The sequence below is a fragment of the Trachemys scripta genome, chromosome 8, assembly GCF_013100865.1.
Source record: "Trachemys scripta elegans isolate TJP31775 chromosome 8, CAS_Tse_1.0, whole genome shotgun sequence".
NCBI classification, from domain to species: domain Eukaryota; kingdom Metazoa; phylum Chordata; order Testudines; family Emydidae; genus Trachemys; species Trachemys scripta.
The window spans coordinates 52,396,126-52,412,516 of NC_048305.1; the positions used below are offsets into that span (position 1 = coordinate 52,396,126).

At 44.4% G+C, this 16,391-nt stretch overlaps 1 protein-coding gene across 4 annotated transcripts in view; it reads left to right on the forward strand.

Annotated features, from left to right (window-relative positions):
* The first annotated feature begins 7,536 nt into the window (after positions 1–7,536).
* Positions 7,537–16,391, forward strand: part of CEP350 (centrosomal protein 350) — a 166,158-nt gene continuing 157,303 nt past the window's right edge. For all 4 annotated transcript variants that reach the window (XM_034778216.1, XM_034778219.1, XM_034778217.1 and 1 more), the window contains exon 1: positions 7,537–7,751. The gene's annotated coding sequence lies outside the window, so the exon portion shown is untranslated. The remainder of the gene's footprint in view (positions 7,752–16,391) is intronic.

Consider the following 16,391-nt stretch of genomic DNA (forward strand, 5'->3'; position numbering starts at 1 on the left):
TCCACCCGGCAATTATACTTTTTTCTTATTACTTCATGTACATTTGATGCTTGTGAAGTGTCAGTGACAGCCCTGGAGGTGGAGGTCCTCTATTGTATATCAGAACAGTTACAGCACAGACCTCAGAAGTGCAGCTTTCTCTACACTGTTCCAAGGTGCCCCAACCATGCACTGGAGAAAACGCCCTTAGGTAGCGTAGTCTCCTTGTCCTCTGTGAAACTGCATCTAGGAGACTAATGAGAGTGTTGGACCAGGAATACTAGTCCTAACAGGCCACTGAGCAGCTGTTGAAATAATCTCATGATCACAACCAGTACAGAGCAGGCTTGAGCTTATGACTTGGAGATGAAAGGCTCCATGTTCCTCTACCAATAATTACTTGAGCCACCCAATTCCCTCAGAAGGGAGCTGATTTTGAAGGGCTGAGTGTTTAGAAGAGCAATTTTTTTCTGTCTGAAAAGGTAAAATGAGACTTTGTTTAGTACATGCCTCTCTTTTACTCCTCACTGAAGATGTAAAGGAATATCCGATATTCTTTGGCTAGCTGGGATAAAGCAGCATCATGTTACATGTATGTAAAATGGAATATAGATCCAGATGTAGATTGCAGCACTTATCTCAGGGTGGAGAAATAAATTTAAAAGAGAAAAGCTGTAACCTGGCCCACATTTGACTGTTTGTATACCACCTCATCAGTCAGGTGAAGTGAGGGCTGTATACACCCTTCACATGGTGGCTGCTGACCATTGTCCTCTTCAGGCTTCCCTTTCCATTACAATGTCACTCCTGCCATTGAAAGTCTTTTCCAACCACTCCACAGCACCTTGGCTTCTAGAGCAGCCTCCTCACTGGAGGGTGAAGCTGAGTTGGATCTAGCTGTCACAGACCAGTGAACCCAACCCATGGAAATGAGTTAGTGTGCTCGCAGCAGCTAGAGCAAGGAAAGGTGTAATTCACCTGTGGCTGATAAAAAATGAAGTGCTACTTTGTGTTCTGCAGGCATATGCTGGAGTAGTGTTTTAAGCTTTGGTTGGAGATTCTGGGTGGCAGTTGGAACATCATCTTTAGTGTTTGCAAGTGAAAATGAAGGGGAGCTGAACCAATTAAAGTAGCATAAAGTGCTGTGTAAATACTGTGGCTATTAGCAGCCAGGGTCCAGTGGAGTCAGTCAGGAGGAAAACAAGTCAGTTATATCAGGGCAAAAACTCTGAAAGAGAGGAACCATAGTCTAAACTTAGAGGGAACATAGTTACCTATGTTACAGACAAATAATCAGGGCAATTGATTTGTTTTTAATAGTGATGAACAAAACCCCTCTAAAGAGTACAGTATACACGGTAAGAAACAGCAAACTCAAACATAGACTGAAAACATACCCAATGACTGAACTGAAGATGGATGGCTTTCCATGTCTAAATTGCAGTATTACAGATAAAAGTACTAGGAAAGGAAAAGAGTGTAGCATTATGAGAACCAGAAACATGGGCAAGTCAGTGTGTGGTGCCTAAAGGTGAAATACATGTAATACTGGCCATACATAATAAATTGTTCAGGGTAGCGCATCAACAGAAGAGACTCCAACCCATCTCCCCTGTTTGTTGCTCTCTCCACCATTTCATCCAGGGTGGTTAGCTACCACTTCCAGTTACCCATCCCTGAACTTCTTGACCTGGGACCTTGCCTGAGTTCCTTTCCTCAGTAGGGACAGTTCAAACCATTCCTCTCGCTCTGGGCAGATGACTGGAGCTGTATGGTGACAGTGATGGATCTTGCCCCCCTGATCCTGTCTCCTCGCAGTGGTGGCCCCATCCTCCCAGCAGGGGGCTCTGCAGCAGTTCCTGCTTGTCCCATCTGCTAGCCCTGAGTTTGAGAATACAGCTCTCCCCTTCAGCGGTTTATGACATCACAAGCGCCTAAAACATTGCACAACCAATCAATACACTTTGTCTTTCACATCCTGCTCTGACTGAGTTGTCAGTAATGTTCTCTGCTGCTACAACGGGCACAGAAGAATCTTGAATTTGCTTTGCAGGTTAGTAAAAAGGGCTGATTTTTTTCCACATTTTTTCCAAAAATAAAAATGTGTATATCCAGGAATATGGAATCCTTACTTTAACTTTCTGTGTGTTGACAGGCAGGTACTTGGGTAGATTCTCAATTTGGTACACAAGTGCAGATGTGCACACATGTTGAGATAGATATATAGGTAAATGTTATAATTCGTAAATACACTGCTTTTTATACATTGTTGTACACCATCTGGGATATGGTTAATTGGCAGTGTACTACATACAGAAAAGAAAGCCTGCTCTTGGTGCATGCGCACACAAACATGTAATCAAATTTTGTACCAAGGTATATAGATGACTGGGAAGCTCTATTTTGTATGATGATCGGTGTGTGCAATATCTAATACAAACAGGGAGCTAACATCTAAATACCCTACAGTACAGCTGTTCCTACTTTGTTTTATGAGCCCAGATCATACACAGGAAAATTTCATTTTCTTTATATAAATTTTCCAGTTCACCTTTTAAGATTCTAATATAAACATTGTATGTACCGTATTTTCCTGCAACTAGTTTTGCACCATTTCACAGTTGTCTTGTGCCCTGTTTTTACTGTTGGGTTTTGGCAGCTGGATTTATAATTGAATGCTTGCACAACCCAGTCCATGTTCAACAGGTGGAGAGAACCCTTTCCAAAATTCCTGGATGACTCTAAGGAAGCATGTCAGTCAAAGAAAGGGGGAGGGGGAGGAAATCTACTGGGTCGTCTTTCAGGCACAATAGCCAGTTGCCCCTCTCTATTTTTAGAAGGGGTGTGCAAGGGTACTATGGAGTGGAAAACTTTCCACAGCCTGGGTGTTAAAAGCTGCAATAGTCAGCACAGTGTAAAATGAGATGCTGCTTCTTTATGTTTAGTCCTCCACTCCCGGCCACTGCTTTCTAGCGCTTGGGCTGCACTGCTGCAATATATTCAATAATGCTGCCTAGTTCTGTTACCAGTTCATCAAAACTGTATTGGAATTGAGTGCACTTGTTTCTTCCTTTCTCTGTTAGCCATGGCTGTTTCCAGGTAAAGGATTTACTTTGTCTCTAAAAGGCTAATAATTTTAGCAAACTTAATTGAAAAGAGCTTAATTTTCACAAGAGAATTTAAATTTCCTTAATTTATCAGGTATTATGCTGTCTCAGATTATTTATTTTTTTACATGAAAGCTGACTCTGGAAGCATTATATTCTTTGATCATTTGATTTAAGATTTTGTGCAAGAATTATAATTGAATTCCATTGTTACATAGAAAAGTCTTGACATTTTGAGAATATGGGAATAATGTGGAAGCAAAGTTGGGGCAGGGGGGATCTTGCTTCTTAATTTTCTATAATGACTGAAAATAAAGAAGCTAAATTAGTGACTTTCATATTCAGTGTAAATTCTAATGCACCCTATTTGTCTGGAGAACGAGGGAAGAGTGAGGAACTAAATTAACTGCTAATAAGTAAAATAAAATGCTAAGTTCAAAGACAATTTGAGGCAATATGTTACAGAAAGTGATGAATAGGTGAAGAGATCTGCCAGTCAAGTACTATTAAGCAATAGATTTAAGCAAACAGTAGGTAACTATATGGGATACAATATGAGTTAAGAGGTCTTGGTCTATGGCTACAGCTGTTTAGCACTTTGGTAATACAAATAATAGTCACTTTGGTGCTTGGGCTACCTTTCTCAGGAGTCAGGAGGGAATTAATCACTGATCGTGCTCCTTTTCCCTACTAGAGATATCTGTTTTGTCTTTGTTGGCAGGGATTTTTTTCTCCTCTGGCAAAACAGATACATATAATTTTAAAATCCTTTAAATTTTAAGATAGAGATGTCAGTTGGTGTGAACATTTCAAACACCCTGAAGCCCATGCTATGCACTGAATGAGGCAGGGTCATATGGAAAATACAGTACACAATCATGTAATTAAAGACTATCATACTACGTATGCAGGAGGGAACAGAATGTTGAATGGGCAGCCTTTAATTCTAACACTTTCAAAGTACTGAGTGCTTGGCTTTGCAATCTTAATGTTCTTTTAACATAATGTTGGGGGTCTTTTGCATGTATTAGAGGCAGGGATTGTGTCACTGCCTATTAAGGTTGCCCAGCACATCATCTTATAAGACCTCGGATTCCAGTTACTTATAACTTTGTCAAACATCAGCTGTTTGGGCTGAAATATTCCATGCTGGTTCTCAGTAGTGGGCTGAATTTGTTTGGAAAATTTCGGCCGATATGGTTCAGTTGCATCTCAGAGTGAGGCTAGGGAAAAATGTTTTGCCCATGTTAAAATATTCTGATGAACTAAAAACACCCCCCCACACACACACACACAACCCCTGAAAAGATTAGCATCCGCATGATGACTATAATTTATTCTGAGAATCAAGGATGCTTAACAAAGCAAAAAACTTTCGACTCATGCACTTTGATCCTGATGTGTCAAGCAATAAAAATACCTATTGGAGTTACACATGAGATTATGCTGAATAGTATACTATTAACTTTTTAAAACTGAAAGTAAAACTCTTCTGAGATTTCTGCCTCTGTGTTGATCAAGAATAGATTTGAAATGAGGAGGTCTCATTTTTCAAATTAGGTGACATACTGTTTCTTTAAGCAAGTAGCATGATGGAAGTGGATAAAGTTGTAGGTAGAAGCCCATAAATGAAGCAGGCATGTGCCCACATGCATGTACATATACAATTGGCTCTTTAGGAATAATGCTGTTTTTCTTTTCTAATGACTTTCCTTCTTCAATGTTAAAAGAAAGTGACTGTTCCTGTGATACTTATCTGTGTTGCCTTAGGACAGGGGGCTGGACTAGATGACCACTTGAGGTCCTTTCCAGCCCTACATTTCTATGATTCTATAGCTGCATGACATCACATGCCTGCTTTTAAAATACAGTTCTCTTTTTATAATGTACCTATGAAGGGGGGAGAAAAATCCTGCAAGGTACAGAAGTATTAGCAGCATTATAAAAATGATATCCTAAACATTTCCCCTTCCCTGCATTTTTAATGAAACTTAAGTTATTTCACTTTTAATAAACTTCAGTTTTCATTGTATTTATTTAAGCTGCTTGTTTGCTACATTTTTCACTTAGAATTAACTTTAAATTTCTTTAAACAAATTTAATTAAAATTAAAAAAAAAAGTGTAAACATCTGTACTCATACTTTTATACATTTTTTTTCCTGTTATTTGCCTAAATCTTATGTTCTGGGTCTCAGTGAGACAGTCACTTTAATCTTTTTTTAATTGAGTGGTTCTTATAAGAATTATTTTTTTTTTTCAGTAGCTACACAAGTTGAAAAAATAACTCCCTGTTCTGAAGTAAGGAGGCAGGTTCAAAGATTTGACATATGTAGACTTCTTGCAACCCCAGGTTTATTAACCCTGCACCATTTATTCAGGCGTCAGAAATAGATTGAGTTTCAGGCCAAATAGATGTTGGCTGCATTTAAGTGGTGGTGTAGCTCAGATTCTGTCTGTATAACATTTGGATGGGCCTTTACAGAGCAAATTGTTCTTTCACTCTGATAGCCATTTATGTAAAAACTAGAGCTGGTCAAAAAGTGGTGGAGAAATTATAAACTAAATTTTGAAGTAACTTGTGTTCTGTGGGTTTTGAAAACAAATTTTCACTCATTCAAAAAATTGCACATCGCTTTTGAAATGGAAAATATTTTAATAACTTAGTTTTTTAAATTTTAAATTTTTGATTTTTCCTGGTTTCTTCCTTAGTTTGATTTTTGCACCGAAAAGGGAAGAGGAAAAAGGGGGAAATAAAACCATGGGGAATAATCCTAAATATTTTGTTCCATTTTTTTAAAAGAGTAAATCATAGTGAGGGGGGGGGGAAACAGGTTTAGGGTAATAGATCTAAAATAATGTCCTTATTTGAAAAACTGACTAGCCTATACCACCCAAAGACCCCATTAAGATTTCTGTAAGAGCAGGAGTGTTACCTCTGATGCCATTGGTTGCAATCCTCCCATTTGAGTTGTGCTAGGCGTGAGCTGCTGCCCTTACACAATAGTGTTGGCTGCATTTAAGTGGTGGTGTAGCTCAGATTCATTGATAGGGCCCTGCTGTGAAAAACATGTCATGGATGGTGAAATCTGGTCTTCCCTGTGAAATCTGTATAGTACAGGCAGGGGTGAAAGTAACTTAAAGGACTTACTGGTTCGTCAGAGTCCTGAGCGGGGGCGGGGCCTCAACCGGAAGAGGCGGGGCCTTTCAAGATTTAAAAGGTCCTGAGGCCTTTAAATCACCCTAGAGCTACCAGCAGCAGAGGTGACAGGAGCACCGGGCTCTTTAAATCCCTGCCCGAGCCTGGCTGCCGGAGCTCCGGTGGGGATTTAAAGGGCCCGGGGCTCCCCACAGCGGCTGGAGCCCTGGGCCCTTTAAATCACTGCTGCGGAAGCCGGTCCAGTCTGGCACGGCTCTACTGAATCATACCGGCTTACTTTCACCTCTGAGTACAGGGTAAAAGTACACAAAAGACCATGATTTCACGTGGGAGACCAGTATTTCTCAAAGTGGGGATCCTCCCCCAAAAGTGGGCTGTGGGGGAGGGGGGTTTGCAAGGTTATTGTAGGGGGTCAAAATATTGCTACCCTTACTTCTGCGCTACCTTTAGAGCTGGGTGACTGGAGAGTAGCAGCTGCTGGCCAGCTGCTCAGCTCTGAAGACAGCATCCCGCCAGTATTACCATAGAAATAAGGGTGGCAATATGGTGACATCACCTCCCCCTGCCCCCACCACACAACTGCTGTTTGGGTCAGGACCCCTACAGTTACAACACCATGATATTTCAGATTTTAAAATGTGAAGACTGTGAAATTGAACAAAATGGATTGTGAATTTGGTAAGGCCCTTTTCATTGATTTTAATGGAGGTTAGGAGCCTACACTACTTTTGTGGAGCTACTTTTGGATTCACTGCCCCAAAACTTCCTTAACATAGTGTCTCGTTCCAAAACACTGAATACATCTAAACTTAAACTCCTGAAAACTAGCCATTCCAGGGTTAAGATACACACCACACCAGCTCTGCAATAGATGTCCTCCAGGTCTTAAACTTTGGGTCTCAAACCTTAGCTGTAGGGGTGCTCCCCAGCCCTACATTCCTTACAAACGGCAGGAGAAATATTTGGTTCCAGGTGCTGAGGTTCTATTCAAACCATTGCCAATCTTGGAGCACGTTTTGTGGGGAATCTTTCCTCTCCTTCCCTGCTCAGCTGTTGTCCCTCCAAAGGGCAGCCCTGCCTTCTGTCAGATCTAAAGCTGAGCTGCCAGTGCCCGAGTATTACATCGCAGCTGAGGCAGGTGCACCCTGATGTATGCAGGAAGCTGTGCCACACCCAATATGGCCGAAGTATAGTTTGGGGCAGGAATGCTTAGGGGTGCCGCCATGTTTGGAAGGTCAGATATTAGGCCGTTCTCGCGAGGCGTGGCCGGCTGTTCCCGCCCTGCCCCGCGCCGCTGCCGCCGCTGCTCCGTGTCAGTCGTTGGCCGGTAATGGCGACCGGCGAGCTCCCCTGAGGTGACTGAGCCCGTGCCGGGCCCAGGGTGGGACGCAGCCGTCCGTGGAGGAGCAAAGTGAGGGGCTGCTGCTAACTCCACTGGGGCACCCAACCCCCGCAGGATGCGTTGGGAGCTGCCCCCGGGGTGGGAGGCGGCGGCGGCGACTCTCAGGTGAGGAGCCCGAAGGGGGAGAGCGGCTGGCAGCGGCCTGTCGTCCATCCTCAGCCGGGCCCTGCCCTGCCTCGCGGCTGCCTGGGCTCCTGGGGCGAGGTGGAGCCCCGGGGGGTGGGACGCCCTGGGGTCGGGCCCCGGGGCTCCATCCCCCCGTAGGGCCGGTGTCCGGGCCGTGACTCGTCCCCACTGGACCTCCGCCCCTGAGTCTCCATAGCGCTGGGCAGCCCTGGCTCCGGGCCGTGCTGTCATTCCCTATTTAAAGAGACCTTCCTACAGGGCCATGCCCTGCACTAGCCAGCGGCGCTTCTGCCGGGCTGATAATGCCGCCGTTAGCAAAGCCTGACCCAACTGCCCCGCTCAGCTGTGTCTAGGGGCTGGCTACTCTGCTTCTGCTCCGCTTGGAAAATGAAACTGGGTTCGCGTCGATCACGGCTCTTCCTAGCCCACTTCCCTTTCTGCTTCCCATGCTCGGGCATGACATCTGGGTGCTGAACGCTGTTGAATGTTCGCAGCCACTTTTCATTTTAAATGTATCTATTTTAAAAAGTCACACACACCCCTTGTGTTAACATTAGGCTTGTAAAACCTTGTTTTAAAATACCAAACGTAAATTTGGTGAGGGATTGATTTTCATAGCCTTGTCCTCACTTGTCTACAAAAGTGTTGGAATGCTTTGAATGTACAATATCTGTATGTACACCTTGCATCCACTCATAACACAGCAAGCATTTTACAAACTTTGGTTAAGCAATTTGTTTGTGGCCTGATCTTTACACAGATTTTGTACTGGTGTGACTGTCATTTTGGGTTGTGATACTTTTTTTTTAAAACTAATATCATTATACAAGTACAACCCCTAATGTGGGTTTAGTTATACTGGTATAGCTTACTTCCATTTCTGGGAGGGTATGTCTTCACTACCAGCGATAAAGCGCCGTGTAGTCGTAAAAAAGCCACCCCAACCAAGGGAGTAGCTACTGGTGCACTGTCTATACTACCACTTTACAGTGCTGAAACTTGCATCACTCAGGGTGGGATTTTTTTTCACACCCCTGAGTGGGAAAGTTTCAGTGCTGTAAAGTGGCAGTGTAGACAAAGCCTAAGGAAATAAGTTATACTGGTATAATAACTGCATCCACAGTTGTGGCGGGGAATTATCCTACTTTAATTATACTAATATAATTAAAGCAGGTAAACTTTCTTGCGTAGATGAGCCCTGTAGTGCCTGGAAATATAGATTTTTATTTCAATGTGTGGTTGAATTTGTGCAGATCTACATCTAGACTGTTCAGTTTTACTTTATGGTTCTCTTTCAGTTTACACCATAATGCAATACCTTTCATCTGAAAAATGGCTAAAAATTCTGCTGTCAGCAAAAATTCTGGGCAATCTGGGATAGATACTGTGCCTTAAGAGTCCCAGAATGTACTGGTGCATCCAACTTTGTAAGGCACACTGTGTGTAGATTCAGTTAAATGTTTCTGTCAACTGTGATATTGTGTGGACGCACTAACCTGTTATAAGGGCAAGTGAGACAACTAGCTGCTTCATACAATCTTTGTCACTAAAACAGTTTCATTACTAAAATGATGTCGTTAATGGTGTGTCCACACTAACACAGTAAACTTTTTGGAGCAAAGAGAGATGCTATTAAAACAAAGGTATACTGTGACTTTTGAATACAATTTAAATTTGTTTTAAGAATTCTCAAGAATATTCGTTTGTCTCACGCCCATAAATCGGATTACTCACATGAATATACCATTGATTTTAGTGGGACCATTCTTGGCTCAAATGAAGCAATGTTTTTAAGCCCATGTTCTTAAGCCTAACTTTAAGCATCAGAATAGTACCAGCTGAAGTCAGTAGGATTACTAATGTACTTAAAATTAGACTTTGTCTACACTTTTATATTGGTATAGCCATGTCACTTAGAGGTTTGACTACTTTACCAACATATCTTACCAGCTACTGTCAGTATAAGCCCTAGTATGGACACAGTTACACTAGTATAGCTTATATTGGTTTGAACTGACATAAACTATATTGGTATAACTGTCCACGGTAGATGGGTTTTGCCAGTTAACAGCATAGGCGCCGACTCCGTGGGTGCTCCGGGGCTGGAGCCCACTGGCAGCTCCCCGCCCCGCCCCAGGTCGCCTCCTCCCCTGAGTGCGCCTTCCCAGCTTCTCCCCCTAGCTCTCAGTGCTTGCCGCTGGGAGGGAGTGGGGAGAAGGGGGAATGCGGTGGCACGCTTGGGGAAGAGGTGGGGCTGGAGCAGGGATTTGGGGAAGGGGTCCAATAGGGTCAGGGAGGAGGCAGAGTTGGGGCGGGGACTTTGGGGAGGGGGTTGGAATGGGGCTGGGGCTGGGCCAGGAGGAGGCAGGGCAGGGGGTGAGGGCAGGGGGGGTCGAGCACCCACCAGCACCGGGAAAAGTTGGCGCCTGTGGTTAACAGTACAGGTATAACCATACTGGCAAAACTCTCCTAGTGCAGACAAGACGTTAGGCATGTGCTGAAGTACTTTGCTGAATTGGGATCCGTATGAGTAAAGTTACTCATGGCCATAAGAGTTTGCAAGTTGTACAGGTGTTACAAACTTGAAATATTCTGATGAATTCTGTCTAGTGTGACTTCAGTGAGACTAGTTAAGTGAGTAAGGTTACTCACAGGCACAAGTTTGCAGAATCAGGTACAGTATTTGGTTGAAAGACTTGTGTGAAAGAACCACAAACAAAATGGGAAACTAGTTTAACTCATTGACTATACCAGGTCAATTGAAACTGACTAATAACAGAGGGTGAAATCCTGATCCCATGTAAGTCAATGGCAAAATTTCCATTGACTTCAGGGGGTCCAAGATTTCAACCAAAGTGCTGTCAAATACAAAAAGTAAACAAATGGCAAAAATGGAAGTTTTTTTCCTCTAATCTTCAATCATTAATATTACATGATACATGTAATAATAGTAGGTAAAAATCAATCAGACAGAGGTGTGATTCCTTTTTTAAGTTGATGTTCCTTTTAAATAGATACAGACAACTCTCATGAATGAAAATCCAGCAAATGTCAACATTCCTAATGAGTGGAGGAAGAAGATTTGTAATGCCAGGAACTGTATGGTCAAGTCTTGGGAAGATTTCTAGGTTCTTTATTGCTGTAGATAAAAGTGGCATTTTCTTTCCAGGGTGCAGACACTAGCCATAAAGGTGGTATAGCAGATAATGCTCGCTATCAAGATGGTACAGTAGAAGAGAAATTATCCATGAAAGAAAAGCATAGTTTCCAAGTTATATTATTTTGAGCTCTATGTACATGACAGCCTAAATTCACTGTGCTAAAATCAGTCATATGCTTTGGGATTTTGGGGGAAAGCTTCTGATACACTGTGACTGAAAACAGTGTTCAACATCTTAAAGTTTTCTGAATGTCTGTTTCTTACTGATATTCTGTTGTATTAATGTAGGTGGAATATATGGGCCCAGAGTCAAAGGTGTTAACATAAGCCAGTCACTGTCCACCATTAAATAGTCTTAAACCGGGTTATGGGTTTGGTATACAGAGACTTCAGCATGCTTAATACCATGGTGCAAACAGCGTTAAAAATCCTTTTAACGTTTTCTTAAAGATACAAAGAAGAAGGGGAAAACAATTACAGGTTTTGAAATGTAAAACATTAAATTAGGCTTTCATTTTAAAAATATCCATTGTTCCCTTTCCCTTAACTGGAGACAGTCTTTAAAGGAAAAAAAGACTTGTTTGACTGTCTCTTGTGTGGTATTAAAGATGATGATAACTTGTCCTTTGTGGGGAAAGGAGAAGTTAGTTGGAATGGGCTGGTGGTGCTGCTGCAGCTTTTGTTGTTAAAGTCTGATCCTGTTTCCTAGAAGACAAAACAAGACAAACACATAAGTAGGAAAAGAAAAGAACAGCAAAGATGGAAAATGCAGCTTCTGTCTCTGGGGTTGACTATCACTTGCATCCTCATTGCTGGAAAAACACAGGCAGAGCACACTGTCTTGTCAGCCACTCTGAGGCCTTGTCTACGCTACTGGGGTAAGTCGACTTAAGTTATGCTACTCCAGCTCGTGAATAACATAGCTAGAGTCGACGTAGCTTAGCTCAACTTAATGCGGTGTCTACACTGCACTGCGTTGACGGAAGACGCTTTCCCATCGACTTACTTGACTCCTCTCGTTCCAGTGGAGTATTGGAGTCGACTGGAGAGTGCTCTGCGGTCACTTTAGTGGGTCTTCAGCTAGTGTTCCCTCTAATTTTTTACGTTCATGTGTGGAATGAATTTTGTTGTGTGCATCAATATGGAGGTCATATGTGACATATCACCTTCATATTGGTGCAGATAACAAAATTAATGTGGTGGGGTTGGCGCCGAGGGGTTCGGAGTGTAGGAGGGGGCTCAAGACTGGGGCAGAGGGCTGGGATGCAGGGGGGATGTGAGGACTCTGGCTGGGGGTGTGGGGTTTGGGTGCGGGCTGCCCCGGGGCTGCAGTGGGAAAAAGGACTCTCCTCAGCCCTCTCTATCCACAGCAGCTTGGGGCAGGAGGAGAGGTGCCTCTCCCTAGCTGCGGCAGCTCCGGTGTGCCTGGGCTGGGCCAAGGGAGGGGCTCCTCTCCCTCTGCCATGGCAAGTCTGGGGCAGGTCCACCCTGGGGCCAGCGGGGAGGGGCGCCTCATCCGCGGCCACGGCAGGTCCGTGCTGGGGCTGGCGGGGGCGCCTCTCCCCCGGCCACAGCAGGTCTGCGGTGGGGGAGAGGCCTCTCTCTCTACTGCAGCCCTGGGGCCTAATAGGCAGCCGCACGGCTTAGAGGGAATTTAGGTCTTCACTAGACCCACTAAATTGATCCCCGCTGCAGCGATCGTAGCAAAATCTGTCCATGGTAAGTGTAGACATGGCCTGAGACCTGGCATACTTGTACGAGCATTGGAGTTTTAGGGCATTGCATTTAGCTGCCTCTCTGATCACATGGCAGTATTGCAGAATAAGTAGTCTTGGTCAGCTAAACCGGACTTTTATTAGGCGGAAGGAAAAAGGAGAGAGACCTAATTGGGGGGATCTGTGGGGGACAAAGTCTTACATCCCAGATAATATTTGGGATTTAGCTGGAGCTGGCGATGTTATCTGGCTCACTCTCTGCCCCCCTGTCTGGTCAGTACATCTTTGAGGATCGGGATGAAAAAGTTCTGGGGGTCCCAGGAGACAGTAGGTGTGGCAGCCAGGATGATAAAGCTCACTGCAATGGTTGTTAGTAGAAAGCAGCTGCTTCTGCTAATTTTTCCAAAAAGTATTTTCTTTGTAAGGGAGTGTAGGGTGGAATAGTCCATCTTCTCATTTTTTTTGTCCACCAATAGGTCCAGTTTCAACACATTAATTTTTGGTTCATTCATTTCCGGTCCTCTTCATCTCTGGTTTACCAGTTATAGTCTTAACACAGTCCTTGAATGGGATCAGTAAAGCCCTTTCTGTTTAAATTAATTCAGTCTTTCTTAAACAATTTTATATAACAGGACATTGTGACAATTTATGAACTTTCATTCATTGTTTATAGATGAGCTTACAATTAGGCCGTTATTACAACAACTCTTCCTCATTGGGTATGAATAAACAGTAATTTTTCTTTGAGGGTCTCTGTGTATTCCTTCACTTGGAACCCAGGCACTTGCTTGGCAAGGTTCTAGACTATCCTTACAGCTATTTCTGTTGGAGGCAGTGTGGGCTGTGCTTCGTAGCATTGAATGTTCAAAGCCCGAGGTTATAAGTTATTGCCTCTGCACTTCCCTTTTCAGTTGCTACTTTCTTGTCATACTTGGCGGGTGTAGGAATATTAAGCTTGTGCCTGAATCAGACCACATCAAATGTTCCTCTTTACGCAACCTTTGGTAAATAATTTTAAGGTATTTTAATTGTATTTAGCTGTGTGTGTGTGAGAGAGAGAGAACTTAGCTTGTAGAACCACTGTGGTTCAATGCTAGCTATTGCTAGGTGGTACTTTACCTGGGCCACCATACTTGAGTGAGTTATCCATAGCCTTTCTTTCTCCACCTTTTTGTTGGGATTGAATTGGAAAAAGAAAAGTAGTGGCATTCTCAGATACTTTGCCTACAAACCAAGCTCTGCAAACTTCAGGTGAAAAAATGAGACACCCATTGATTATGCAGATCTTCCTTTGATGATCATTCCTCAGCTGATCAGTCTTTCTGATAGAGAATTTTTTTTTTTTTAATGAAACCTTAGATTCTGATGCACAGGATGGTAGACAATTCCCTCCCCCCCCCCCACCCCAAGTTTCAACTGGCTGAGCCACACTAAGTGAGCCAGTTTGAACCTTAACTTTCTTCAAGGCTATGGGTATGTCTACACTATGGGATTACTCCGAATTTACAGAATTCGATTTTTGGCAACTGATTGTATAAAGTTGAGTACATGCAGCCACGCTAAGCTCATTAATTCGGCGGTGTGCATCCATGTACCAAGGCTAGCGTCGACTTCCGGAGCATTGCACCGTGGGTAGCTATCCCATAGTTCCTGCAGTCTCCCCGCCCATTGGAATTCTGGGTTGAGATCCCAATGCCTGATGGGTCAAAAAACATTGTCACTGGTGGTTCTGGGTACAGCCTCATCCCTCCCTCCATGAAAGCAACGGCAGACAACTGTTTCACGCCTTTTTTCCTGGGTGAACACTACAGACGCCATACCACGGCAAGCATGGAGCCCGCTCAGCTCAAGATAGCAGTCATGAACATTGTAAACACCTTGTGCATTATCGTGCAGTTTATGCTGAACCAGAACCTGAAAAACCAGGTGAGGAGGAGGCTGTGACTGCAGCGTGGTGATGAGAGTGATGAGGACATGGACATGGACACAGAATTCTCTCAAACCGCGGGCCCCGGCGCTTTGGAGATCATGGTGTTAATGGGGCAGGTGCTAGCCATGGAATGGCGATTCTGGGCCCGGGAAACAAGCACAGACTGGTGGGACCGCATAGTGTTGTAGGTGTGGGACGATTCCCAGTGGCTGTGAAACTTTTGCATGTGTAAGGGCACTTTCATGGAACTTTGTGACTTGCTTTCCCCTGCCCTGAAGCACCAGAATACCAAGATGAGAGCAGCCCTCACAGCTGAGAAGCAAGTGGCGATAGCCTGTGGAAGCTTGCAACACCAGACAGCTACCGGTCAGTCGGGAATCAATTTGGAGTGGGCAAATCTACTGTGGGGGCTGCTGTGATGCAAGTAGTCAAAGCAATCACTGAGCTGCTGGTACCAAAGATAGTGACTCTGGGAAATATGCAGGTCATAGTGGATGGCTTTGCTGCAATGGGATTCCCTAACTGTGGTGGGGCGATAGATGGAACGCATATCCCTATCTCGGCACCGGAGCACCAGGGCAGCTAGTACATAAACCGCAAGGGGTACTTTTCAATGGTGCTGCAAGCGCTGGTGGATCACAAGGGACGTTTCACCAACATCAACGTGGGCTGGCCGGAAGGGTTTGTGACGCTCGCGTCTTCAGGAACACTAATCTGTTTAAACGGCTGCAGCAAGGGATTTACTTCCCAGACCAGAAAATAACCGTCGGGGGTGTTGAAATGCCGATAGTTATCCTTGGGGACCCAGCCTACCCCTTAATGCCATGGCTCATGAAGCCATACACAGGCAGCCTGGACAGAGTCAGGAGCTGTTCAACTACAGGCTGAGCAAGTGCAGAATGGTGGTAGAATGTGCATTTGGACATTTAAAGGGTCGCCGGTGCACTTTACTGACTCACTCAGAGCTCAGCCAAACCAATATTCCCATTGTTATTGCTGCTTGCTGTGTTCTTCACTGTCTCTGTGAGAGTAAGGGGGGAGACCTTTATGGCAGGGTGGGAGGCTGAGGCAAATCACCTGGCCGCTGATTATGTGCAGCCAGACACCAGGGCGATTAGAAAAGCACACCAGGAAGCGCTGTGCATCAGAGAAGCTTTGAAAACCAGTTTAATGACTGGCCAGGCTACCGTGTGAAAGTTTTGTTTGTTTCTCCTTGATTGACTCATTCCCTGTAAGGAAACCACCCTCCCCCCTTCAATCACAGCTTGCTTTCAAAGGAGATAAAGACACTATCATTTAAAAATCATGTATTCTTTATTAATTGATTATAAACATAGGGAGAGAACTGACAAGGTAGCCCGGGTGGGGTTTGGGAGGAGGATAGGAGGGAAGGAAAAGGACACTTCAAAATTTCAAAATAATGACAGCCTTTTGCTTGGGCTGTCCACTGGGGTGGAGTGAGCGGGTGCACGGAGCCTTCCCCCCCCCGTGTTCTTACGCGTCTGGGTGAGGAGGCTATGGAACATGGTGAGGGGGGAGGGCGGTTATACAGGGGCTGCGGCGGCACTGTGTGATCCTGCTGCCGTTCCTGAAGCTCCACCAGATGCCGGAGCGTGTCCGTTTGCTCACGCAGCAGCCCCAGCGTTGCATCCCGCCAGCTCTCATCTCGAGTGTCTTTCCTCTCCTCATGTTGGTCCCTCCTGTCCTCATGTTCACTGGCATCTTTCCTGTACTTTGATACCATGTCCTTTCACACATTCAGATGAGCTCTTTCATTGTGGGTTGATTCCATGATTTCAGAGAACATTTAGTCT